Genomic DNA, 26,487 nt, shown 5'->3' with positions numbered 1-26,487 from the left:
GTATGTGTTTCATGACGACCAGGGTCATCAGTGAATTAGTCTGCAGCTGCCTGAACGTAGACGCTTCCTCCCTGGTTAGCCAGGGGTGCGGCGGTGCCAGCACCCTCCTGCTTTTTCTGTAATATTTGGGGATACCCTGGAAGGTATCGCACCTGTCCTTTGTCTCGGTCCACCACTCTGCAGACGGTGCCACTGCTGCCACGAGGCCAGCTAATCCTCGCGCGACTGCGTTCGCCGTCTTGTTGTGATTGGTGGCCAGTTCCGATACCTCGTTCCCCGCGGGGGCAAGAAACCACTTGATTGTCATCTTGCGTCCATCGATGTTCACCCGCTCGAGCACCCGTAGAAGGTCCCGTCAGTTTCCATTTATTCTGTGGGGCAGGTTTCTTGTTAAGGTTTAATGGATGTTCTGGCTTTTAAACTCTCTGCACGGTTCTCGATCGCATCCGAACAGCTTGAGCGTCCTGTTCCTCCCATGCCGGTGGGGTTACCGCGGGGAACACAGACATTGGTTCGCCGTCTTGCCACCAACACTGCCTTCTCCTTCGCGCTTCGCCACAAATTCTACGGCGATAAACCTGGCGAACGCCTCTCTCTGCAGTGGGGTGCAGCTGCAACTGCCGCACATTTGGTCTCGGACTGTCATTGTTACGCTCTCTTCCGTCATCGCACACTCCAAACGCTCCCCGAAGACATTCGCCCGACGGCGTACTTCGACTGGGTGCTACCTTTCACGCGGGACATCACCACGCTAAGTTTGTTATGGACCTCTCTAGACGCGTTTGTCTATGCCGACGAGGGTCGGAGGGGCGTCTTGCATAACTACCGGCGACACTCCCACCATCCTACCCGCCCTGCCTGACGACCCTTCCACCCTCACAGGCCAGCATTGATGCAGACAGCAGAGTGCTGACGTTTAGGTCCTCAATAAAGAACGTCTCTCTCTCTCTCTCTCTCTCTCTCTCTCTCTCTCTCTCTCTCTCTCTCTCTCTCTCTCTCTCTCTATCTATCTCGCTCTCTCTCTCTCTCTCTCTCTCTCTCTCTCTCTCTATCTATCTATCTATCTATCTATCTATCTATCTATCTATCTATCTATCTATCTATCTATCTATCTATCTATCTACCTCGATCGCATCCGGTGCTTGCGTTTAGTTTAGGCTGCCTTGAAACCACTTTGAGTTCGTTCACTCGTTGTCTTGAACGTTTCCAAGACGAAAAAACATGAAACACTATAACAGAAGGACATAGTAGTAAACCTGCTATACGAGCCTCTCCACACTGAGAGAAATGGCGCCAACGCAATTATGAACACGTGCTCATAAGAGAGAGAGAGAGATAAAGACGTGCTCATAAGAAAAATCCAAGCTGTTTATCTTCACCCCAACCGATCCAGCCAAGCGCCAAATTCCGTAGAGACCAAGAACGCCAGCGGCCCAACAACGACCAATCCTCCAAAGAAGTTGCTTCGCATTCTTGAGCGTCTCGCATTACCATGCACTGGTAATTTGAGTTCCAGACAGAACCAAGACCATCCATCAAATGGCGAGCATTATGAAGCCCGTAATACGACGCAGCTAGCCCTTGGCCGAAGTGGCACTCAGCGAAATATAAGCCTTTGTTTACACCCTGGCTATTTACGCGGTACTCCATATGAACGTGGGCGCCGCTAATCATCGCAAAAGGAAAGCGGTATTGCCAAAGTGGGTAGCGAAGCATCTAGGCAACTCGGAGTACGCAGTCCCGTCCTAATTACCGAGGCAAGAGCCACGCATAATCAACTCCAGCATCTTATCTTATGTCTGCGCAGAAGGGAGGCACATGGGCGTTTTGAGAAGAAGCGAAACTAAGATAACGTGTGAAAGATAATGAAAACAGCTTGTAAAGGGAAGAGTATAAAAACGAAAAGCAAATGAGAAGAAGAATAACGATGACTATGAACATCCGTTATTTATAGAAGTTGGGCCTTTTGACCATTAGGGGAGCAGTAGTACGCACAAATGCAATTAAGAAGCGCAAATGAACATGAAGAGGATGTAGAATAAATAGCAACAGAAGCTAACGGGAGAAGGGGCTAAATAAGACTCAAAGAAGCAAGCAAACCGAAGCAAGATAAAGATCACAGGAAGGCGACGAAGTTTGAGATGAGCACAAAGCAGAAGTTGAGATAATAGAAGGAGATAATATAAGAAGAAGAAGAAGAAGAAGAAGAAGAAGAAGGAGGAGGAGGAGGAGGAGGAGGAGGAGGAGGAGGAGGAGGAGGAGGCAGATGAGAATGGGGCAGAAGATGATGAAGAAGGTGTGATGATGGTGTTGGTAGCCGGGAAGACGAGGTTAGTGATGACTATAGTGCGAAGGAGACGACAATGAAAGACGGCTATTATTATCACTCTCATTGCAGTTATTTTATGGTTTGATATTGCTATTGCTATCTATATAAATACTAGTATTTACATCATAATGTCCTTTTAGGTGGTAAGGATAATAATAGTCATGATTGCAGTCATGGTGACAGTGGTTACGGCGGGTGGTGGTAGCGGCGAAGAGGAATTATATGAAAAATAATATAAATAAAGAAAACGCTGAGAACAAAGAGAACTACCGGACTCAATTCCCTGAACTGATTAGCGTGAGTGTTAGAAAACCACCTCAAGATTTTTCAATGAACAAAAAGGTTAGGTTGACAACCACGCCCGTGCGTGCAACAGAGGCTCAGGAATGCCTAAAATATAAACACCAGCATTGGTTCTCCGTTCCCCTATGACACGTCTGAACTCATTGCAGTGAAAAAAAACCTGCTCGGGCCTAAGTGATTCAACACACACATATCTCCGTAGATGTCTGTCATGGCTGCAGCGTCGACATGCCTGAACTGTCATTTGCCAACTCAACCCACAAAACTGAACAACACTGCTGAAGGCCCCCTCCGCAAGCCAACTCTAAGACCGATTCAAGTGTACCACCTGGTGTATGGTAGCCGAAACACTAGTGCAACATCTGGCGCCTATCCTAGTAACGCAAGGCGCAATTTATAATCTCGCGGACAGGATAAACGCATCTCCATACAACGACGCTCTTCGTTCTCTGTTTATCCCATTCGCCCAGCCCTTTCACAAAGGCCTCCTGAAAATTTCGCCCTCCAGGGAAAAGCAAAGGGTTTGCGTGTGTCCGTGTCCCCGAGCAATTGAAAGCTCGTCAAGCATACAGAATACATCCTATCACCTGCGAAGCCCAAACAGGCTTCAACCACCTCTTGTAAACAGTTCGATGACAGCTGGATTGTCTGCAGTCGCGTTAACAAAAAAGCGCAATTCATCAGCCTAGACTTATGTGGTTAGCAAAAAAAAAAATGGAGGAGTCAAGTGGGATTAATGGCCTTTGTTTAGCTCTGGGCTGTGTCCGCCCGGCTTCGTTGTCTTCCAGGTAAAACGTCAGCCCAAAGAAAAATGGCCGCCTGTCGCACGGGGACTTTCTACGGGTGATGATTAACGGACGTGGCGAGGCCCCGACAGTCCGTGCGCCCAGACAGCGTGACACGGCCTGGCTAGGAAAACTGGATAAAGGGTTTTAGCGCCTATGTAGTGGCTCTAGGTCTGGCCAGTTAAGTGCGGTATGGTGAGAGTATGGTGGGGGAGCAGCGAGCTTGCCGTGCAAACCACCGAACGTGTTTCTGGCGTGTCTGTGGGCTGGGGAAAAGGCACGTTCATGCGCGCTATCCGGACACCTGTAGCGTGTCCCTATATGTAGGGCCGAGGGAGAGACCGTCGTATATTTTTCAGCAATGGTCGGGGCGTCTCAGGTCAGCATTGGGGAACCTCCGCATCCAGTTATGAGTTCTCGAGTGCTTCTTACAAAGTGCTTTCTCCTGTATTGCGGTAGTACCGAACCTTAGGTAACTCTTGTAGTATAAATAACATAACTACAACAAAAGGTATCAATGTAGCTCCATGCTAACTGCTACAAACTGACTACGCCAAAAAAGCTTGTGAAGCGATGCAGTGGGATACATTTTAGTAAAGGTCGTGCTCGGCTGTACTAGACATTAAGGTGCGGAAATGTAACAATAATATGCAACGCGACACAGGACAGACGCTTGCCCTTCGTTCTTTTCCCATTCACAATGATAATTCATGGAAAACGTTTGGCATTGTTAGAATTGCTTGGAAAGTAGGAAGGTAAGAAGCTAAGTATAAAAAAAAACTCACATAACACGAGAAGGGTTATTAGAAAAAAATCAGGAGTGATTTGGCTTATGTCTATACTGTTTTGGATGCCGACGAAAAGAACGCCGTACCCTCCTAACTTAACAGGGCATCCGCTCCCGACAAGAGCGCGGAGAATGTAGAGCCCGGGGACCTGTTCCCTACTTCGCGAAACAGCACACTTATTCTTCTACCAGAGTTCTTCCGCAAAAAAGGCACCCATCAAGTGTCTGTCGCCTTCACCGGCACTAACGATGTCGATGCAAGAAAAATAGGGTGTTTCCTTCGGGACGTCTACTGAAGCGCAAAAGTCACCTCCTCGGACTGTTGTCTGGAGGGTCGGAGCCAGGAAACTGTGACGAACCTTTGTACAGGTTCCCCACTTTGTGCAGGGAAAAAGCAATGGCGTAGCCCCGATCATGGCGAAGAGACGGATCTATTTTGGCGTAGAAAGACTTAGAACTAACTTTAGTGTACCATTTTTAACTAATCCCTTAAGTGTGGCGAAAAGCCTGTGGAAGTACTAACGACATGAAAGAACAATCCAAAATTTCCTGATAATACATAAGGAGTATCCGTTACATGGGGAAAGGGTTTGGTTGTTTAAGGGAATGTACGAGGGACGTCCAACTATTTCTAGGGGTCCCAGGATAGTCGACATGATGGCCTATAATAAACGTTTGCGCGACGCCCTCACTGCCCGCTCTGTTACTGCTTAGTAATAGCTTTGTGTTGTTTTACTGGAGGTACGGCATGGCTTCCATTTCCATTAAGGTCTCTCACAAAAATAGCCAACAGAATTCTTCGCATTACTTCCACAAAAAAAAAGCTATCCTCACGGCAACCGTACCCGTACGCTAACACAAAATGGCACCACTCCTATGCCACAGAGCCGCTTTAACGCATGTAAGCTAGAGCACAGCAGGTGTAGAGAAAAGTAGAAAAATAGTTCCTTCATGCAATTTTGGTGTAAAACATTTTTTAAAGGTTGTTCAAAGCAGAAACTTTGTTCCAAATACGCGTTGTTGCAGAACAGTGACTTTGCTTTGTTGAATGTTCCGCCCACGCACATGACCCTTGAGGCAGGCGATCGTCGGTCAAGGCTGGCGGGCTCAAGCCTTTCCGTCATGCACACCTCTTGTGTCAAGACCAAAAAAAATACAAAACACTAGGAAAGACTCGCGAACGTAACCACGTCTCTTTAACCGACAAGCACAAGACAAATCGAATAAGTGAAAAGAAGCCCTTTCGTGAATGCAGCAAAGTGCAGCAACTTTAACGGCTTGGCATATCAGTAGTGTGGAGGCTGGGAAAGGGAGAAGTCCCTCTTGTAGAAGGCTTCCTTTATTCCGAACGCCCACTAACATCAATTGAAACTACGCCATCTTTGGGGAGGGGGGACGCAAGAAAAGGGGTCGGTGATACCGAGTGTGTGTGGAGTAATACAGTTATCGCATTGGCAAAGGCGTGTCCATGAAAAGTGAGGAAACGAAGCGCGAGAATTCGTCGTGGGAGAAAAAAGAAGACGTACGAGAGCTAGAAAACGGGCCCAGATCAAAGAGTTTTGATGCCGTGCGCGCGACGGCGTTTCGAATCGCATTCTCGCGAGATGGTCGGCCGCAGGCTATACGATGCTTTATTAGCTTCACTGGAACGATGTGGTTGGCTGGAAAACGCTTTGGCTTGTGCAGATCAGAGAGAGAGACAGCTATGTGTAGACCACAATTAAAATTCGACGGGATGGGCTGGAGTCTGAGGGATCGCGTCTCCTTTATCCGGAACCCATGCCTCAGACGATGACGACACCAGAGAGAGATTTAGAGGGACAGGAAGTAAAAGAGTGGAAAGAAAGGGCGAGTATAGGAATACGGGGCACCTAAATAAATAGGACATTTCCTAAGGGCGTGATGTGAAGCTCTAAAATACAATTCGCAACTTCCGCGTTTATTCCCATCTCGCTGCTTCCGCCGGTTTTTTTTTTTTTCTTGTTCCGTCATTTATCTTTGTAGTTTGTTTGCCACGGGCCGTTGGAGGCTATTTTAGCTGTCCTTAGATTTTATTGAGCTTTGTAAAAACAAAATTATGATAAGCGCTGGCCTATTTGGCCGGCAGGCGGCATAACTGCTGCGTGGCATGGAGTGCGAGCTCGGCTTGAGCAGACGGACTTCGAGTTGACGGCGCACGACTCCAGGAATTCAAGGCGCCATGTTTAAGGTGACGATTTATACATGGGGGCCACCTCTGCACGCGTACATATATAGCTTTCTCTGTACCTATCCTAAGTGCACATGTAATGCACACGTGGCCGGGTATACATGTATGCTCACGCACCGTCAATACAGGCGGTAAAACGCTTGCCTATAGAACGGTGTTTTGTACTTCCCGCTTTCTGTGATGTTTGCTTGAAACAATTTCAATAAAATCAGTGCATCCTTCTGATGTCTACGCGACCACTTCAGTCCCAAAACCTCGTTTGAAGAGCATCCTTCAGCACTTCTTCAAATATGGCCACCTGAAGTAGAAATCGCTGTTATAAAAGACAAGCGTTTTACTGACTTCACTGGCACTGAAGAGACCCCTCGGGACCTCAGGTACCTAGGGTCAGTGACCAGCCTATGCTTCTGGCCTCATAGCGGCACGTGTCGTCGCACACACTGCAATGTAGGACCTAGCAGATACCACAAGTATATTACTATGCTGTCCGGAGAAAAAGGTCGCCGTTGTACCTCGCCTGTAACAGCTCCGCCGTAAAATAGCAACATACAATGTCTCGTTTTGCACCGAGGTTTCGCATTAGTACAGATGGTTCTTTTAGTCAAGCCAATAAAGGGAAACACAGATAAAATTCAATCTTCCCCATTTTTATAGAGCTCGTCGTTTCACGTACCTTAAGCACAGAGTCAATAAGTGAAAATCGTTTGGGGAAAATTAAGTTCACAACGAAGTTAACAAACCTATCAACATTTTATAGCACGTCAAGCGGAGGTAAAGTTTCCATGCAAGGTGAGCAAAAATAGGCGTAATCATCTTTGAAATCATACACAATACATGCGCTTTTCAGCTTCATGCTAAAGCTATTCCTGAAGCGTTAATTTTATTGGGCATACTACGTTACAGGTACATGCAGTTGCTATTCTTGTCCATGCCTCGATCATAGACAATTCATATGTGATGGAGGCGGGCCTGTGAAGAGCACTGTATAGCTAAAATAAACTATTAATAACTGTACTGTAATGACGCAACTTAAAGTAACAGAAATAAATTATCTCAACAGTTACCATTTGTCTATGCTCAATAAATGCGAAGCATTCATGAGAACCACTACAGGGTCGATCTCGTCACAACGGTACTTCTATTAAAACCGAAAGCGGAGTTAAAATCTTTAAGCTATACGATGACTGGTTTTACGTTTTACAGACCGTACAGATAACACTGTTCTAGGGCCCCACAACACCGCTAAGCCGTATGAAAGAAAAATTTCCTAAGACGCAGGCAACAGCAGGGAAGCGTCCTCCCAAGGAAATCTAGACGGCATCATTTATGCCTTTTGTTGGCCCGAAAAACGCTGTACCATTCCTTACATCGGTTCAACAAATTAATTTGCAGAAAAAAATCCTTTTTCGAGAGGATCGTCCTTGTTTGCCTAAAAAACCTTCACTTTCCGTAGGGTAAGTTCTGGGGACACAAGTGCTGCACACAAAATGAGTCTGGAAGCATTGGAGCTCACTTCTTTTATGGGTAAAATGCCTTTGTACAAACTTAAAGCCAATAGCTGGCTGTTTTATGCTGATTAAGGAACATTAGCGAAGCGGAGAGATAAAGGCCAGTTCTGTCGTCTGAAGCAATAAAGATTTGCTGGTTCGTGTTTTGTTTTCACGGCAAGCTCGAGGACGGTTTCGCATTGTCATGACGATATCCGCCTTCTAGGTTCCCATTCTCTACGCCGTCAAATCGCTTAGGCGAAACATCGCCATTATCTAAACAGCTTTAGATTCCATCTTTGCCCGCTTGGATCTTCTTTTAAATCACCGTAGCAGTACTTACAAAAGCACAATTTCAAGCACTGGCGTTCCTTCCTTGATTGCTGTACTCTCGTCCTGGGTGTTTTCTTTTTCCACACGAACAAGAAGAAATCGACTTTTCCAGGGTCGTCATAATTTTTTGCGATTTATAACGCAAGTTCTTTGTTATTTTATACACGAATAAAAGAGTGAGCCAGAAAAGGAGGTGGGACATTGGTAAATGTACAGGACTCAACAAGTGATACTGGTCTTCATTGTCGTGTAATGGCGCCCAGATGCTACCTTTTTCACTCTGATAGGAGGGAAAGTAAAGACAACCGCAGGAAAAGCAACCTTTTTCGAAAAGGGTCGGCGGAGCAAATATCCGGCCCTCGGTACAAACGTTAGCACTTTCTTGTCGTTCCACTGACTCCCGTATCATCTCGTCGGCTGGAGTGAGAACAGTGTGTCCCGGTGGGGCGCAGGGCCTCGGAAGGGAGTATGAACTCATGCACTGGTACAGCGAACACGGTCAGAAGATAAACCAAGCACGAAACACCACTTTCCAAATAGATAGAATAGAAAACAGAGGAAAGCAGATAAATACCACGAAATAAAAATAAACCAGTAATATAATTCCTTGCGCAGGCGGCAGACGATCGAAACAAGTGACAGGAAGCAGACGACACGAACGAGAAAATGTGAGCCAATAACGTGGCCATTGCCGGGCACCTTTAGCAGACGTTTTCTCTCTCTGCCCGCGTTTCAGTGGACAAATGAACTTCGGTGAGGTAACAAAAACATAGCGCCAATAGGACTCTAGAACAACAAATTATGTACACATAAAGCACAGACAACAGCGTCGGCCAACTTGGCGGAACGCGGTCCCATTCGCGCTCCTCTCACCCCTGTTAGGTTGGTTCATCTGCTGTTTGTATGGAAGCTGAAAGCTTACATCCTCCGTACTGGCGCTAGTAACAATCCCATACAAAAATGCCTTATGGGCATCTATTGAAAAATGTATGGTGAGCTATGGTCACCTATGGGTCTCTATGGTCACCCATTAAAAGGCATAAATTAGGCTATAGCCAGCTATTGAAGTTTTTATAGATCCTGCACTAAAGATCTAAACCATACAATTCTCTTTAGACGACTATAGAACATCCTAGTGAGTTTAGTCTATAGAGTCACAGGTATTGAGGTTACTGTAGCCAGCTAAAGAAATATGTATGGCTTTAGTTCTATAGACCAGCTGCGGCAAAGCTCTTTTGGCTGGCTATAGACCATTGTTTAGCTTTAAGTCTACAGACTTGAAACCATTCAGCTGTCTTTTGCCAGCTATTGGAAAAAATATGTCATCAAGCTAAAGAGAGACAGCCACAAAAGCTCTTTTGGTTGGCTATGGGCTGTTGTTTAGCTCTAACTCTACAGACTCAAAACCATTCAGGGGTCGTTTGCCAGCTATTTAAAAGAGTTCGTCCTAAAGCTATAGACAGAGAGCCATAAAAGCTCATTTGGCTGGCTATGGGCCGTTGTTTAGCTCTAAGTCTACAAACTTGGAAGTATACGGCTGTCTTCTGCCACCTATTGGAGAGAATTTGCTTTAAAGCTAAAGAGAGGCAGCCATAAAATCTTCTGCGGCTGGATACAGTGCAATATATAACTGTAAACCTTTAGACGTGTGATAATTAAGCAACATTTTGCCGGCATTAAGAAAGCGTTTGGCGCAGAACTTACAAGCCTGCATCCATAAAGGCTTCCTTAGCTAACTACATAGTAACATAAGGCTCCAAGTCTCCAGCCGCGAATCGAAAAGTGTTAGCCTATTAAGTATAATTCGAGCAACCATTAAATCCTGTTCTGCTGGTTTCAATATGACTTATGACGCGAAATTCATATACTCATGATTTACCTAGCTACATCTACAACACAGATTGGATAACAATGATGAGGTTGATCGGCCGGTTATATGAACGTATTTGTTCAATAAGTTTAGGTACTTATTGTATCAACAATACGGGAAAAGTACAATTAAAGGAAGCTACTGATTAACGCTCAAATTCAGGTTGCAACTTTGGATACTGCACGTCGGCAAAGCTTGCAAATGAACGTTGACGGAAAGACGTATAATTTCGGAGAATTCTTCCTCTGCGGCCCTTCGCTGCCGCGGTCAAGTGAAAAACCGGGCTTCTCTGAAAACGGCCCTCACAGCGTCGAAGCAGTTTGAAAATAACTTTCGCGGCCCACGGTACGCTCTCTCAGAAATATGGTGGAAGCTGGGAACAACCGCATTCTTTCTCCCGCGGAGCCCACTTTCAGATTAGTCATTGAGAAAGGGGGAGAGCGACCCACGCCGGACCGAAGGAGGCGCGGTGAGGAAATTCTGGGAAGCGATGAAAAGGTAGAGGGGACACCCGTGCTTCATGTTCTATTTTCTGTTGCTTGTTTGGCATACAGGTTTTGGCGATGGGCACCGAAGGACACGGCCGTGCGGCCCGCGCTGTGTTAGTATTCCTGCGCGGAGCAATGCTAGTGACAGACAATTTTCCCGGAATACTGAGAACAAATACAACTTTTTCGGATGAAGAAAACAAAACGTTAAGCGACCTTGTATTTACCAAAAAAAATAATTAACAGCGAACGAGTTAGAAAAAGATCGAAAGATGGGCACGTATCTCCGCACTATTTGCTATCGTAATGGACCTGCTTATACCAGGATGTACTCAGTCAGCCACATCTCGTCTCCTTGCTCATGTGCGCGGACATGGCACGTGTTGCCTGGTGCTGGGAATTTACAATTCGACTGCAATGTGTTCGTGTAAATGGTGTGACGCCAAGCAATTCTGCCGCTTTTCGGTGTCGTAAATTTCGGTGTTTACGGTGACAGTGTTACGATTAATTCAACATCAGCTTCAAGTCATGCGAAAATGGATACCTGCGATACTGTGACAGGAATTTCATCGTATGCAAAACTCCAGGGTGAGTGATCTTATGAACTGAAGAGACTCTATAGTGCGAGAAACGTAGGACTTTATTTGGTGTTCACGAATACTTTTCTAAACTACCCTGCACCACATGGGCATTGCAACGGGCACAGAAGGGAAGATTTGGCCGCGGTGATGTGACAAAAATAATTATTTTTTCGTGAACTGAGAAAACTTACAAGGAATTAATTGAGTGAACTTGAAAAAACGCTTTCTTTTTATCATTGCATTGTGTGCGACCGTCTTCATTGTTTTATTGAGAGGGCATTTCCATTTTATCCACCGTACTTGCAGCTGTGTGCGTTGAGTACTGAGTGTAATGAACGACTTCTGAGTGCTCTCTTTTCTGTGGACTACCCAGCACCTGTAGGTATTTGTGTCTCGGCGGGCGTTTGCGGGGAATGTGCCGCGTAGTGTGGCTGTCGAGCGAGTCACTTAAGCGTGAGCCCGAGTGTTGGAATGCGTCTGCTGTGTTTTTCGATCGCCGTATGTGAACAACTGTTTACTGGTGAAGTGGCGTAGATAGTAGCCTTTTATGTAATGAATGGAATGAATGAACCCTGTTGCAAATATTTGAAAGGAAGAAGAGGTGGCCACTGGCAGCTGCTGTCTAGTATCACCATCATTGTAATGTTCCATCCTCCATTAAAAAGAATCGCTCACGTCCCGCGGTCCCTCGCCTCGGTTCTTTAACAAAATGGTGCCGTGACCAGGATGAGAAGATCTACACAGTTGAAGAACGGAGTGTGCGGACCGCCATCAACGATGACGTGAGTGACACGGCTGCGAGGGAACTACGGCTCCTGACCATCGACCGCAAGCGTCTGCGAAGAAAACCCAAGGAATTGAGGACGCACCAAACGTGTACCGGATACCACGCCCCCAACAAATTTTACCGATTCTTCGCGGACGCCTCGCGGACACTGAAAGACAATGACAACGGGTTCGACATCAACGACAACGGCTTCAACATTCAACCGAGCGTGATCCTTCTCGACGACCACCTAGACATTAACGACGTCGAGAATGGACCTGCAAGGCCTTTGCCAAACAAGAAGCCTAATCCGAAAGGACGTCAAAGCACTGATCGACGACATTAAATCCCGCATGACTGACAAGACATCATCAATCGGTGAGCTAATGTTCCTGAAAAAAAGTTTATTAGAAAAATATGAAATCCTGAAGAAACTGGACGGTGAAATTGAAGAGCTTGTCGAACTGGACGATTTAGAGAAAGAATATGAAGCATCATTAGAATTCGAAGATTCAATCCTGCTGACAAAATTTAGAATGGAGCGTTTGTTCCCGGAGTTGCCAAAATATCCTAGCAATGACACTGTAGCAATAGCCTCCGAACAAGACAACAGCACCATAAAGAACAAAGAGTCAGCACTAAAGAACAGTGGCCATCCTAACAAAAACAGCAGCGATTTGGTGGCACCTTTGAAGCACGATCGTCAGGAGCCCCATCTCGCCGAACGAGCTGGTACATTCAAAGAACAACATAATGCCTCAATTGACAAAGTGCAGGCAGCCGCTCCTAAGGCTCGCTCGGACGAACTGACAAGAGCTTATTCCACAGTTGACGCTGCAAACGATCAACCGGCGTCATTACCTCCACCGAATATAACGAGGGATAGAAGTTGCGCTGCTGAGCACGAGGTCGCGGGTTCGATTCCCGGCCGCGGCGGCCGCTTTTCTGATGGAGGCGAAAAGCAAAAACGCCCGTGTGTACGAGATTTCGGCGCACGATAAAGATCCCCAGGTGGTCAAAATTAATCCGGAGCCCTCCACTACGGCGCGCCTCATCGCCTGCGTTGCGTCGGCGCGTTAAACCCCACAATCAATCAAATCATCAACGAGGGATAGAAGCGACGACAATACATTGGAGGTACCAAAAAAGAATTCTTCTGCGGGAGATTTCGAAGAGATCAAAAAGTGTTCAGCGGACAACAAACGACTTCATGGAACCCCGAAAGTGAACCAAAGAGTACTTCAGAAGCATCGACACATTGACCCAGTTACAGGCGCACCCATCGATCGTTCAAGTATATGTTGTCATCACGGAAACACGACTTCGGAGTGGATTTTATTGACTACGGCAAAACGTGAAGATTTTATAACTCCGAAGCCAAAACAACGACAGCGAAAATGGCGAAGCCTGACCGCCCTACGACAAGCATGTACAGGTAGAACAAATAACGCTCAATGGAAACGCATGATCAAGTACAGAGTGATAGGAAAAACAAAAAGGCAAGACAAAGTTCCACGTAGAAGGACCTGTATACACCACAAGATACTCGTCCGGTACCTGAATTTCTCTAGGCCCCGACAGTCAACACGACGCCCATGCAGCATGATGTTTGTGCGAATACTGCAAGGTCGCATTCCAGGACGAACGACGGTCCAAACTAGTCGCTTAACCTGTTCAGATTCCGCGATGCACAGGTTTCACAGACGCAGGAAACATCGGTGGAAACGAAAGCATGGACTAACCCGGTGCGGCTACCACGGACGCGACATAGATTTGTGCTACGGACTCTGTAACGATTTTGAACTTGGACTGATGGGTGCACCGAAGAGAGCTATGCGAGATAACCGCTAAACACGTTCACCCCGTCACGTTCAAGATCTTCCTGTGGAAATCGCGTGGCCGGGAGGATGTTGCAAATATTTGAAAGGAAGAAGAGGTGGCCACTGGCAGCTGCTGTCTAGTATCACCATCATTGTAATGTTCCATCCTCCATTAAAAAGAATCGCTCACGTCCCGCGGTCCCTCGCCTCGGTTCTTTAACAAACCCCTTGGTTTTGCTCTCTTTTAATGCCTGTGTTTAAGCCTTTTGTGAATGAAAACTGCCGAAGTATTTGCAATCGCAACCTTGAACTCCCCCTATATCGCCAAACTGTTCACGGAGCATATGTTACAGAATGCAGCTAGGCACACAACCTAAGTGCCACAGGAGAAGTTCTAGAGATCTGCAAGGCTCTATGACGGCATGGCAGCGTGCTAATAATTTCTCAGCGGCTGCTGCTGTCGCTGTGTTTCAAGTTGTGGTGATTCTCTTCTGGCTACAGCCCATGCAAAAATATTGTATGGCCGGCTATTGAAAAACCTTCTTATCGTTGTCTTTAGCTAATTGGCCTTATTATCTTTAGACATTTCTATGGCTGTCTTTCGCCATTCCTATCGGCATTCCTATGGGCGTCTTTAGATTCTTCTATAGCCATAGCGATATCGAAAGAAGAGTTAAAGACAGCCATATCACCGGCTATAGAAGAAGCTAAAAACACCCATAGGGATTTCGATACGAATAGCTAAATACAACCATAGAACCGGCTATTGAAGAAGCTAACGACACCCATAGGAATGTCGATACGAATAGCTAAAGACAACCATTAAGCGGCTATAGAAGAAGCTAAAGACACCCATAGGAATGCGATAAAAATAGCTAAAGACAGCCGTAAAACCGGTTATAGAAGAAGCTAAAGACGCCCATAGGAATGGTGATACGAATCACTAAAGACAGCCATAGAAACGTCCAACGATTATTGGGCCAAATAGCTAAAGACGACCATAAAAAGGATTTTCTATGGCCGACCATACAATATTTTTGTATGCGATTCTATAGATCTCGAGTCGTTTGGCAACCATTCGCCTCGATGGTACTCTTATTTTTTGCGCGTGTAACTTTGTTTCAGAGCCATCGCTTTCTTACGTTAAAAGAAGGTAGGACGTTTTGGCAGAAAAGGAGTATCCGAAACGGATTACTCCTCGTATTTGTAAACAATTTCGCCGTAAATTCCAATGTTCTACTGGACAGTCGTTGCAAAAAACAAATTTAATTCCACTGCATAACGAACTACAAACAACCAGAAGTATTTTTAACGCTCAAGTCTTAGATTGCAACGGTCAAAATACGCGTATTGGGAGGCAGAAAATAGGTGGCACGAAAAGCTCAACTTGTGGTACGAGGGTACACAGGCGGCGCTAATGATGGCCGCTTAAACAAAAATGGCGATCATTAGCATAGCTTGTGCCCACTTCCATGCGTTCACAGACATTAGCGAAAAAGTTTGGGTAAGGGAGACGACCTCCGATAGCGAACGGAAGAGGGGGAGGGAGAGAGAGAGAGAAAACGTTTATTGAAACAACAGGAACGGGGTAAGCGAGAAAAAGAGGAGCTGTGGGCGGGCATCCTATTCCGGTAGGCCGCGTGCCGCGGCTGCCATCCTCGCCCGAGAGTTCAGGGCCTCCTGGTCTTCGAACTGGCAGCTCTGCAACGCGCACTCCCACCGCTCAATGGTAGGGGATCTGGGTGGTGGTGGGTTGGTGGGAATAAATATTTTTATTCATCGAGCAGAGGCAGGGGCATCGCCGCGTGGAAGGCATCCCTAATCTGGAATGCCTTGACTTCGGCTGGTTGTCCTTGCCTCGGGTCACCAGTTTGAGCTGGCCAGGGAAGCCCTCCACTGCTCGACTGGTAAGTTTGGGAAGTGGGGGCAAGTCTGGAGCACGTACGTTGAGGGAGGAGAGAAAAGCAGACCGTGGAACAGCAGACGACCCATAGCAGACGATCCGTTACAGACGACACTACACCGGATGGACACGATCCTGAAGCTCGATGGCAGCAATGACTTAACGGAGTAATATCGATAAAGAGTGGGACTTGTTAGGAGCTAGAGTGAGAGCGGGGGAAAGTTTACGCGGAACTTGGTTCACTTATGTCCCCAGGGAAGCTAAAAATCATCGATAGAAAGATTTCCCCGGACCGCCAGCCGGGCCCATCAGCACTAGGGATGATATATCATGCCTGTCGATTAGCCCGCAGGACCCTTGCATCGCAGCATCTGCCTTTCCCATTTGTAACACCACTCTGTTGTTGCGAGAGGTTGGGTGTGAAGACCAGTCAAGCAAACCACTTTGCTGGCAAATGACTGCATCGCGAAATGGAAGTGCAGCGTCGTCTTAATGAGCGCCACGAACCGTCAATGTGTAGAGGTGGAAAATTGCGTACCGACGGTAAATGCATACAAGAAATAAGCGTCGGCTTCTCGAAGCTTCTAAACCGACGGAAACCAAGAAATAGAAAAGCTGGGCTCCCACTCGTTCAATATTGCCATCTAAGCGATTGAAGATGCTGCAGCAAACAAATTCAGCCGTGTTGTTGGGTGAAAAAACTTTCTGGACATGTCAAGGCAGCTTTGTTTAATTAAAGAATCACGGACGGCATTGTTCAGAAAGCATGAAATTGAGTTCAGAAAACTACTGGCGCATTAAAAAGCCAGCGCTACTGACAATAACAGGCATAATAGTAAATTTTTATGATTATGTCCTCAAGCAAAATCTGGTAATCTTGATGGTTTTAGTCATAACAATGTGAACAAAAGAAACGCCGTGGAATGGCTCGCCTCCGTCTGTCGCGCTGTTCGTGGTCGCTAGGGAAACAGAACAGTGAAGCTTTTAACAGCGAAGCTATTGAGCAAATGGTTTGTGTATGGCGTCCGAAGATTTCATAGCTCAGCAGTTTCCTCAAGAGCCGCCCCTCTCTTGCCTGTATTGGTATAGCCCCATGTGTGGATCTTTGCATTAAAGTCGCCACCAATAACCATATTTTTGCAGGGAAATGGAAACGTCCCTGCAAGCTGTCACGTCCCTGTAAAAGACACTGCATTCCCCTCCCCTACTCCCCTTCCGTGAAGGTTGCGCACAGCTTCGCTACCGTCAAGTATTACGCGTTAGTGCGGGATTCCTGCGTCTTTCCTATGCACTTCGATCGCCAGGGCGGCAACAAGGCACGCAGCATATCTGAGGCATCGTCGTTTACACGGTTTGCCCTTGAAGATGATTTAACAAAGGCATATCGCACAACAAACAACACAGCAAGATAACGGCCAAACGCACTGCCCGTTAATGCATCCGCAGCCGTACAAACCGCCTGCACAGGACTGGCCGCGCCATCGCGCGGGAGCTTTTGGTCCACATATGAAACTCTCTCATAGCGTTACGCAGAAGTTTCGCGACCAGAAAAGCATTGAAGGACATCCTGCTACTAAATAGACATTCAAGTTAAGTCATTTCCACTTCAGTATTTCGTACTACAGTCTTTTGTGCAGGTTCGTCCCTCGCATAAGGCAGTGTGACGTCAAGAAATGCTTAAGGCGTCCACATATGCATTACAATTTTCACATACCCACTATAGCTAGTACGAGTCTTAAATGCCTGTCTGAAATATTGTAAAGTATTTGTAACCGATTCGTCTTCGCAGACGGGAAGTTGTACATAATTTGAAAAGAAAGATCTCGCTGAAAGGTGTCCAAATCCTCGCCAATGGTTCGTGCACGGAGGCAACACCTGTGTGAGAAGGGGTGTGGTAGAGGAGGGCGACTGCGAAATTTATATAAAAACAAGCACGAGAGCTTCCCCTAGATGCCAACACTCCGCGTACACGGGATTTAAAATTCCGTTAAAAGCCTCCGGGCGCGTCCGCAATAAGAATTTGCGAGCTTTCAGCGAGCTCTTTCCCTTCAAGTGACACTCCACCACTCTTTGTCGGCAGAGACGAATCGTTTATGAATTTCTTACGATTTATAGAGGACTACCGTGGGATTGAGAATTCCGTCACAACGCCCGGCCGGCCGCCTCTCACTGCACGTAAATTATTGATAGCTGTATAAAAGTGCATGCCTCCGGAGATGCGTCCCAGAAAGACGCGTACGGGGCATTTTTCACGACACATAAAAACAGGATCTGTACAGCGGATAACAGCTAAGAAACGGAGTAGTGTCCACAGCGAATGATATATTTTACGTTCTTCGCTTTTGAATAATGCACGTATAAACAACATTTATATTGCATAGTGTATACCGCGTTTACCTGTCCTTTAAAGGAGTGAGTTTCATTCAATTATTTGTCATCTTTCTCGCTTTTTTTAGGTGGTAGTTAATTATGTTTAAACAGCATTTAAAATTCACCGTCGCTCTTTTTTAGGGTTCACCAAACATGCATGTTATTGCATGTGTCAACAGCATTTAAAATACACAGGGCGTATTGCGGTTACCTCTCGTTTAAAAAGACTCTGCAACACTTATGATGAACGCTTTCCCTCTTTGCTTCACGCCTTCAAGCACTGCGAAGCTATGGTTATCGCCACAACGGAGCGGCAGATTTTCTCGTCGCAGCAGATACGCCTCTCGTTTCTGCTTCGCTACATTTGTGGCTTTCATTTTAAATCGGCTATCGAATGCCTTCATTGCTGCCACTGAAGGAAAGCCGGCCAATGGCCGCTACACCTCTGCAAGGACGTAATTCCAGCTGTTCAAGAACGCCAAAGCTGAGAAAGAAAAAAAATCATTTGAGTGTTTTGAGGTTATCTGATCGTCATAGAGAAGACATTTTTGGCTGAGGTAATTTGAGATCCCCTGAACTAAGTAAGCAATGTCGCCAAAAGAGCATGGCGTTTGGATACCCGCCGCGGTGGCTCAGTTGCTATGGCGTTGTGCTGCTGAGCCAAAGGACGCGGGTTCGAATCCCGGCCGCGGTGGTCGTTTTTCTGATGGAGGTGAAAAGCGAAAACGGCCGTGTTTTCGAGATTTCGGCGTACTTTAAACATCCCCGGCTGGTCAAAATTAATCCGGAGCCCTCCACTACGGCGCGCGTAATCGCCTGTGTTGCGTCGGGGCGCTAAACCACCCAATCAATCAGCATTGCGTTCGGTATCGCCGAAAGAGCATGCGTACTCCCTCAGGGTCGGCTCAGGAAGCAATTTGGCAACGCGCTGGAAGGCTTGTAAGTGCTCCCGCGATTGGTACACACGAAGGTGCTCAAGACGTTTAGCGATAAACGCGCACGCGAAATCCACTAGGTGCGGGGGATAACCCAACGTGGCGAATATTGCGTAAGCACCCCTTCGGTAGCCTTGTACAAGAATGAACTTGGGTACCTAAACATGTGAATGGAGTGACGATGGCTCAGCAGGTGCTCTTGCACGTTATACATTTGTTTGTGTTTTTGTTAACGCACGAGTGTGACCTCATTATATTTTTCTCTTTACATTTCCGGAAGCAATAAATATTCTAGAGTTGACACTCAGCGCTTGTGTCTGTGTCTTCTTTTACAGCCTTCGTTTAAACGCTGTTTCAATGTCTCATCATTTCAATTTCAATTTGTTTATTTCCACTCCAAGCAGGAGGCGGCTCGGAAATAACAGCTCTAGCGAGCTTGACAATGTTCCCGAGCCCAACAGAGTACGACAGCATGCATTTACAACAGTGCAATCACAATCTTGCTTGTGTTGCAGAAAGAGAAAAATACATGACTATAGTACGAAGCATAACAACAAAGCAAAGTAGGGTATCATTTCAACAATGTTAAAAAGCAAACAGATTGGTATAAAAAATTACACTGTGAAATTGTAAACCCTTATACATAAACACAGCACAAAAACGAGCAGAGCAGCAAAAAGCTTGACAGCGCAAATGCATGTAATGAGACAGCGTTTTCGAAGAGCAACACTAAAAAATGCAACAGTTCAAATTGAAATGCCAGCAATTCAAATTCGACAATTCAATTTACTTCGGATGCGCCAATCAAAAAGAGCAAAAAAAATACATGCAATCAAACAGTCTTCTCCAAAAAAAAAAGAAACAATTAAAAAAAGAGGTGAATGCATTTCATTATGGCTTCAAGTTTAGGCAAAAAGCACGCAGGTGGGACAGGGAGCATTAATTAATATCTAATGCATTTCTGGCTAAGCTGTATGAAAGCGATGGAAGGGTGTGACGAAGCATTTGAGTGCAGTAATTGGTCCTAGTTGTCGTTATATGGAATGTTTTAGCGTGGCGCAAGGTATACATTGAAGCATGTCCATTCAACTCAGCTTGTTACTGAACTTGCAGCCATCCGTGAAGCTCTTCAATACATTATAACAGCTTCTCCCCAAAAATGGATCATTTTTACCAACTCCAAAGGTGCCCTGCAAAGTTTCCGAGCCGCCTTGCGCTGCGGTCCTTTCCACCAACTTGTGACAGAAATTCGAGAATTATTTCACCAGGTCGTCATAAAGGGGGCATAAAATTTATTTCAGTGGCTGCCAAGCCACTGTGGAATAACTGGCAATGTTTTGGCAGATGCCGCTGCCTGGACATGCCATGACTGTTTAAGGACCATCTTCCTTCCGCTTTCAAAGACCGATGCCACTAGGCTGCTTCGTCACTTCGCGTGGAGGACCTCCATTACTCAATGGAATACACCGGACTTTGTGCATCCGCGCCTCCACAACCATCACCCTTTTCAGCGTTGTCTTACGTGTGGGCTGTCCCGATTACATTCTACTTTACTTTGTAGGCTGTGGTTGGGAGTGGCCTTCACAAAAGCCTATTCCTTCCTCGTCGGGTTGGCCAGTAGTGCCTATTGCAATGCCTGCAAGGTTGAAGAGACAATCGAACATGTGCTTTGTTGTTTCCCCCAGTATTCATCGGCAGCCGAGTTTTGGCAGCCCAGTTTTGGCAGCCGAGTTCAGCCGATTGGACAATCAACTGTTCAAACTAGAGACTATTCTAGGACAACTACCCCTACAATCAACTTCGGGGAAGGCAACAAAAGCCCTTCTGCGTTTCATGAAGGACACACGCTTGGATGAAAGTCTATAGTGCGCACTAAGGGACTAAAGTGTGTGCGCGACCTCACTCCAATCCCCTCTTTTTCGCCCGCCCTCTCTTTCATCCCCTGAACACCCCTTCCCCAGTGCCAAGAAGCAATCCGGGCTCTAAGCCTGGATAACCTCTCGGCCTTTCCTTTCGCTTTTCTCCTCCTCCTTGTTCACAGAGATAACATAGATTGCTTTTTACTTCGTGTTTATAGCGCAATCCTAATCGCAGTTGGTACATACAAAATATCTTTGGTACGTTGGCAACGTGAAAACGTTGTGCTGTTGGGGGACCCCTTGGTAAATTATAAATTATCCTTAAAGCCTTTTTCTATAACATTTACATTATCTCGAGAGTTGCGTTTGTAACTGTCCCCCAGACGAGAGTACAATAACAAACTAACTAGCCCAAAACACAAACGTTAGTTAGTCATAATAAAAAACTCCCGGGGGGGCAATAAAGTCCTTGATCTGGCTTCTTAGAGTAGAATGGTGACGGATAGCTGTGATTTGAAAATACCAATCAGGGCAGAAGGTGTGGGAAGCAGTTGCAGTTACTTTGGGATGAAAAATCAGCTTCCTGGGCAAAATTTAGGTGTTCAGAGAAACAGCCTTCAACCTGCAAGTAGAAATTCGGCATGGAACGGCGACATTCGCCCCTACGAAGCAAGCAACGTGTCGCCCCAATCTTGGCAGGTGGGGAGCACAGCGACTTCGTGAGGAAACAAGGCAAGTTTTAACGCAGATATACAATAAGTATTGTGCGCTGGAGTAAAAATGAAAACGTGGGGGAGCAACCTGTGGCTCGAAGACACGAAAACCCAAAAAAGGTACACGAGAATAAACTGACCTGCTTGTCGCCGTTTGTTTTTTTGTTTTGTTTGTGTGTGTGTGTGTGTGTGTGTGTGTGTGTGCGTGCGTGCGTGCGTGGGCGTGTGCGTGCGCGCGTCTGTGTGTGTATGCGTGTGTGCCTGTGTGTTTGTATGTGTGTGTGCGTGCGTGCGTGGGCGTGTGCGTGCGCGCGTCTGTGTGTGTGTGCGCGTGTTTATGTGTGTGTGCGTGCGTATGTGCGTGTGTGCGTGTACGCGTGAGTGTGTGTGTGCGCGTGTGCGTGTGTGCGTGTGTGCGTGTGCGCGTGTGTGCGTGTGTGCGCGCGCACGCGCGCACGTGCAAGCACGCACGCGCGCGTACGGACACAATGGCTCGAGCACCCCTATTGAAACGAAATGCCAAGGTGAAAAAAGGGGCGATGTTCCAAGAAAAGCACGTTCCTGTCAACTGCGCGAGGTGCTCAATATATTGACGCGCTGGGCTGTATCAACAACAGGATAAGACGGCAGAGACGCGCTGGAGACGACGGGGCGTGTCGACAACCGCGAGATCGATGCCCATTCGCCGCCTTTCTCCATCGCCTCCTGGCGATGCTTTCTCCTATTCTCATTTCCCCCTTCTGGCGCATTCAACAAGGGGATGCGGTCGGTGCGCAGAACAATCCTCAGTTGCATTGAACGGTACGATGTAGCAGGAAAGCAGCGAAACCGAATGTAACAAAGGCAGCGAGCGGTGCGCAGTTTCAGAAACAGCCGGTTGTCAAAGGCGTTGCAAGCGCCTGACTACGAATATGCGCGAAAGGAAGAGCGCATTGGAACCCGAGTTGTGGAAAAAAGTAGTATTTATCTGCTGCTGAAAAGGATAGGGATGGTTTGGGTGGGCGATGGTGAAGAACAGCTCAGTGGATTATATTCTTTTTCGTCGTCCCTTTCGTTATTTTTCCAGTGCTATTTTAGAGCGCAGCTCTTAAGCATCCCTCCTGTGATTTCGCGTCGCCGCTGGCCTCGTTGTAACCGAGCGAACGAGGAGGTCAGCGACGACAGACGAGATAGAGCGAGCAGATAAACGCAGGTAGAAAGAATGGCGAAAGTGTGGGGAAGAAAAAGGTATACCGAGGCCGCGTGAGATATGCTCGGCGGCAGCGACGTGCTGAGCGATAACGCGAGAGAAGCATGCGCTCTCGTGCGTCCCTTCCTTGGAGGCAGCAGCTATGCCCCGTCACCGAAAAGGCTGCAGTTAGTTCTGGCCTGAAATTTCGCAAGAAAAATCGTGAGCCATTTTTTCCTTCAGTGCTGTTTGGTTTTTTTGTGCATCTAGATTGGCTTTGGAGTGGTTCGGACCAAATTTTTAAACTCGCGTTTTTCTGCTGCAGAAAACCGCATGCACCATCTGCGTGCATTTGTGGATGACTAGCAAGGAGACGAAGTCTATTTACACGGGATCTTGACAGATCGCGGTGACTGGTAGCACTTCTCATTGATGTCAACATCGATCAGTGCACATTTTTATTTATTTATTTATTTATTTATTTATTTATTTATTTATTTATTTATTTATTCATTTATTTATTTATTTATTTATTTAAACATACTTTCAACCCTCATTTTAGGGTCTTTACAGGGAGGAAATACATCGGACATAATACTTACATCAATTTGCTTTGAAGTAACGAAAGAAAAAACAAATAAAAACACAGAGATCATCGAACACTATCGATATTATCAAATAAGAAGTGACATGCAATAGCTGCCAAGGAACATAGAACATCGAATGGCTTTCAATGAACATAAGTTCAAGCAACATAATTCAGGAACATAAGTGTCCAGAATATTTTCAAACACTTTAACGTCAGTAAATTCAGGAATTTGTGCAGGCAGACTATTCCAGTTTTCTTTGGAATCAGAAAAAAACGAATAACTACGGACGTTCGTGCGGGCAGCATAACGTCGGGTTGCACCATTATGATTTAACCTCTTGCTATGTCTACCAGGTGCGCGTATGTACATGTTTCTATCAATGTTTATATGGCTATAGAGAACCTGCAATAATAATTTTATCCTGTTTCTTTGAAGCGGTTGGCGCAGTTACGGGGACACAAAGGTGCATATTCGAACATTACTCATTCTCCTAAAGTAAGTCCCCGCACTGGATTTGTTTCGTCAAGCACGATAAATACAGGTCGGAAAAACGCCGTAAGAGCAGGAACTAAAAGCACGACAGAAACAAAACTATCAAAAAATCTTTCTACGTGGGACACGTCCTTTTTTGTTATCTCTTTTTAAGGGAAACAGTTTCTGGCTACTAATCCTGGTTGGGCCCTGGCTTTCTCGTAACAAAGAATAAATTCGCTTGAATAGGTCATAGCAGTCACGCTTCATGCAGGAAACGACACGGACGCGCATATATCTTTACATACACGCACGCACACACAAGCAAGTCTGCACAGACACACATGCGCGCATGCTCCAAATGCCGCGCTACACGATCTATTTTCGTTAGGAATCCTCTGTGTGCCCTCTAGATAGCCCATAACGCCTGTGAGGCCGATACTAATTCGCAAAGGGAAAAAAAGGATCTCTCTCTCTTCCAATGTGCATTCTTCCTGCAATTATTTGTCCTGTTTGATAAATGCATCACCTGTGTCTTTGACAGAAGCCGGTATTGTACTTTATGTGCTCATCCGGGAACAAAGTTTAGATGTCCAAGAAGCACGCAGAAAAAAATACGGAGGATGGTTTGAATGGTCCAAGAATGCAAAGGCGCAAGGCTAGCTGGACCATCTCCTGAACTGCTCTTGAACTCTCCTGTTTAACTTTGCGGCCACGCCCATCACTACTTGACAAGCCTCCCTGAGAAGATGGTGACTCTTGCTTGCCATCGCCAGGAGCCTCAGACACCCACATGTGAGCAGACAGCCACATGCAAAGGGTCATTTGCATATATGCTAATGATGACCTTAGACTTTAGAGGTCCCGGGATATTGGAAGTAGCTATAAAAACAGCGTTACGCTCAACACGCGCCTTCTAAGCTCCCGCTGTCCAAAGGAGTTGTCTCTACCATTCTGTTATAATACAAATTTCGCGCTCTCTTCAAATCCTTTGCGCTTAACTCAGCTTCCTGCTCTTCAGGACAGGCACTCTGAACTTTGCAGCGCGGAAAAGTTTCCAGAGTGGACGGGACCACCTTTTGCTGTAAAGACTGCTGCCGCATGGCTGGAGAGGAAGGAAGGAAGGAAGGAAGGAAGGAAGGAAGGAAGGAATAAAGGTAAGGGAAAGGCAGGAATATCAACCAGGCTGGGCTGGAGCGCAATTCCCCATTGAGCCTATGGGGTTTACCGCGCCAATTCTACGCCTGGCCTATGAGAACCGCCGTGGTGGAGGGCTCCGGATTAATTTTGACCACCGGGAGATCTTTTATTCGTGCCTATATTGAGAACAAATCCTGTTCACATAACCTGTGACAAAGTGGTTCGTTTTTAATGCCAGTTGTGGCTGGCAGCAGTGAAAAAAAGAATCCGGAAGCCAAAATTGCCAACAAAACTATCTTATTCTGGGCGGCAAGGACACTTTGAAGCCGAACACAAAATTGGAGTCTAGGCGGAACCCACGCAACTTTAACCTGCCCGTCGCATACTGTAAATAATATACTTCTAAATTGAGTTTGGATTCTAAATTTGAACAACACTACATGCGTAGCTACAAATACCAGTCCCACCACTACACTTAGGTGTGTACAGCTAACAAAACTAGACAAAGCGTCTTCTTTCCTTCGGCTATCTCGTAGTGTTTCCCTCTCGCACCACCTCGGCATACCGCCCTTCCCCTCCCACTTTTGCCACACTTTCCTCCGTTTTCCTTCTGCCTTCGGTGTTCCTTTCGTTCGCTGGGTTACGAGGACGGTGACACCGCCAACCCACAGTAGCGGACGCTTAAGTACTTCGCACTAAAAAAAATCCCATTACAAGTCTTGCAGGGTTTGAAGGCAGCCGTATACTTTGCGCTATAGATTGCTCAATATCGTTAACCCAAGAACAACCAGCTGAACCTCAGCTCACGCTATGTACATAAGTCACTGCTAATTTTTTTTTTTTATTCTGTACCAATGCTTTCACATCCTTTACAGCATAGGGAGTACATAAGTGTCCCATAATTCCATAGACAGTCTTCTTCCGAATAGCGCACCAGGAGTCTAGATACTGTTCAGTTGAAGAAGTGCGCGTACGCGCACTCGGGGTTATTCCCTGATCGCGGCCCCCGCGCCGGCCCCCTTATAAAGTTAAGAGCGTACTGTCTCACCTAGAACACACGCGCAAACGCACGGATGCACCCCATCACTCACCCACACTGGTCGAAATTTTCAGCAAGTGCAGGCACATACATCAGAGAATATAAACTCGCGGCAGTAGACAACAACAAAGTCTACATCTCCCATATTTTCGCACCAGTAACCTTCGACTAGTGAATGCCAGAGTAATTTTTTAACAGCGAAGCTGTTGTTACTGCCCGTATTTCCCGCAATGCGAAAAACTCTTTGAGCGCATACCCACTATCCTAAATTCTCCAAGATTGGCAAAATAAAATCTAGCATTCGCCGTAATCGTGGCAACACTTGCTCGGAACGATAACGACACGTCATTGCGTGCGCCCGTCGTTCGTTCGCCCACGTATCGTCATCCGCATGTGCTAGGTACTGTTGCGGGTTGTTGCGAGTTGTAGCGACCGCAGTCTGCTGGTAGCGGGGCCGGTCGCCTTCGCTTCGTCGAGCCAGGACTAGGAGAGAGCTTAGAGCAAACTCAACGGGTTTATTTACATTTTTACAGTGAGTTGT

The sequence above is a fragment of the Haemaphysalis longicornis genome, unplaced genomic scaffold, assembly GCF_048455015.1.
Source record: "Haemaphysalis longicornis isolate Haplotype H1 unplaced genomic scaffold, Haemaphysalis longicornis Haplotype H1 scaffold_5, whole genome shotgun sequence".
In the NCBI taxonomy this organism is placed as follows: Eukaryota; Metazoa; Arthropoda; class Arachnida; order Ixodida; family Ixodidae; genus Haemaphysalis; species Haemaphysalis longicornis.
Note: the sequence above shows the minus strand (reverse complement) of the source record.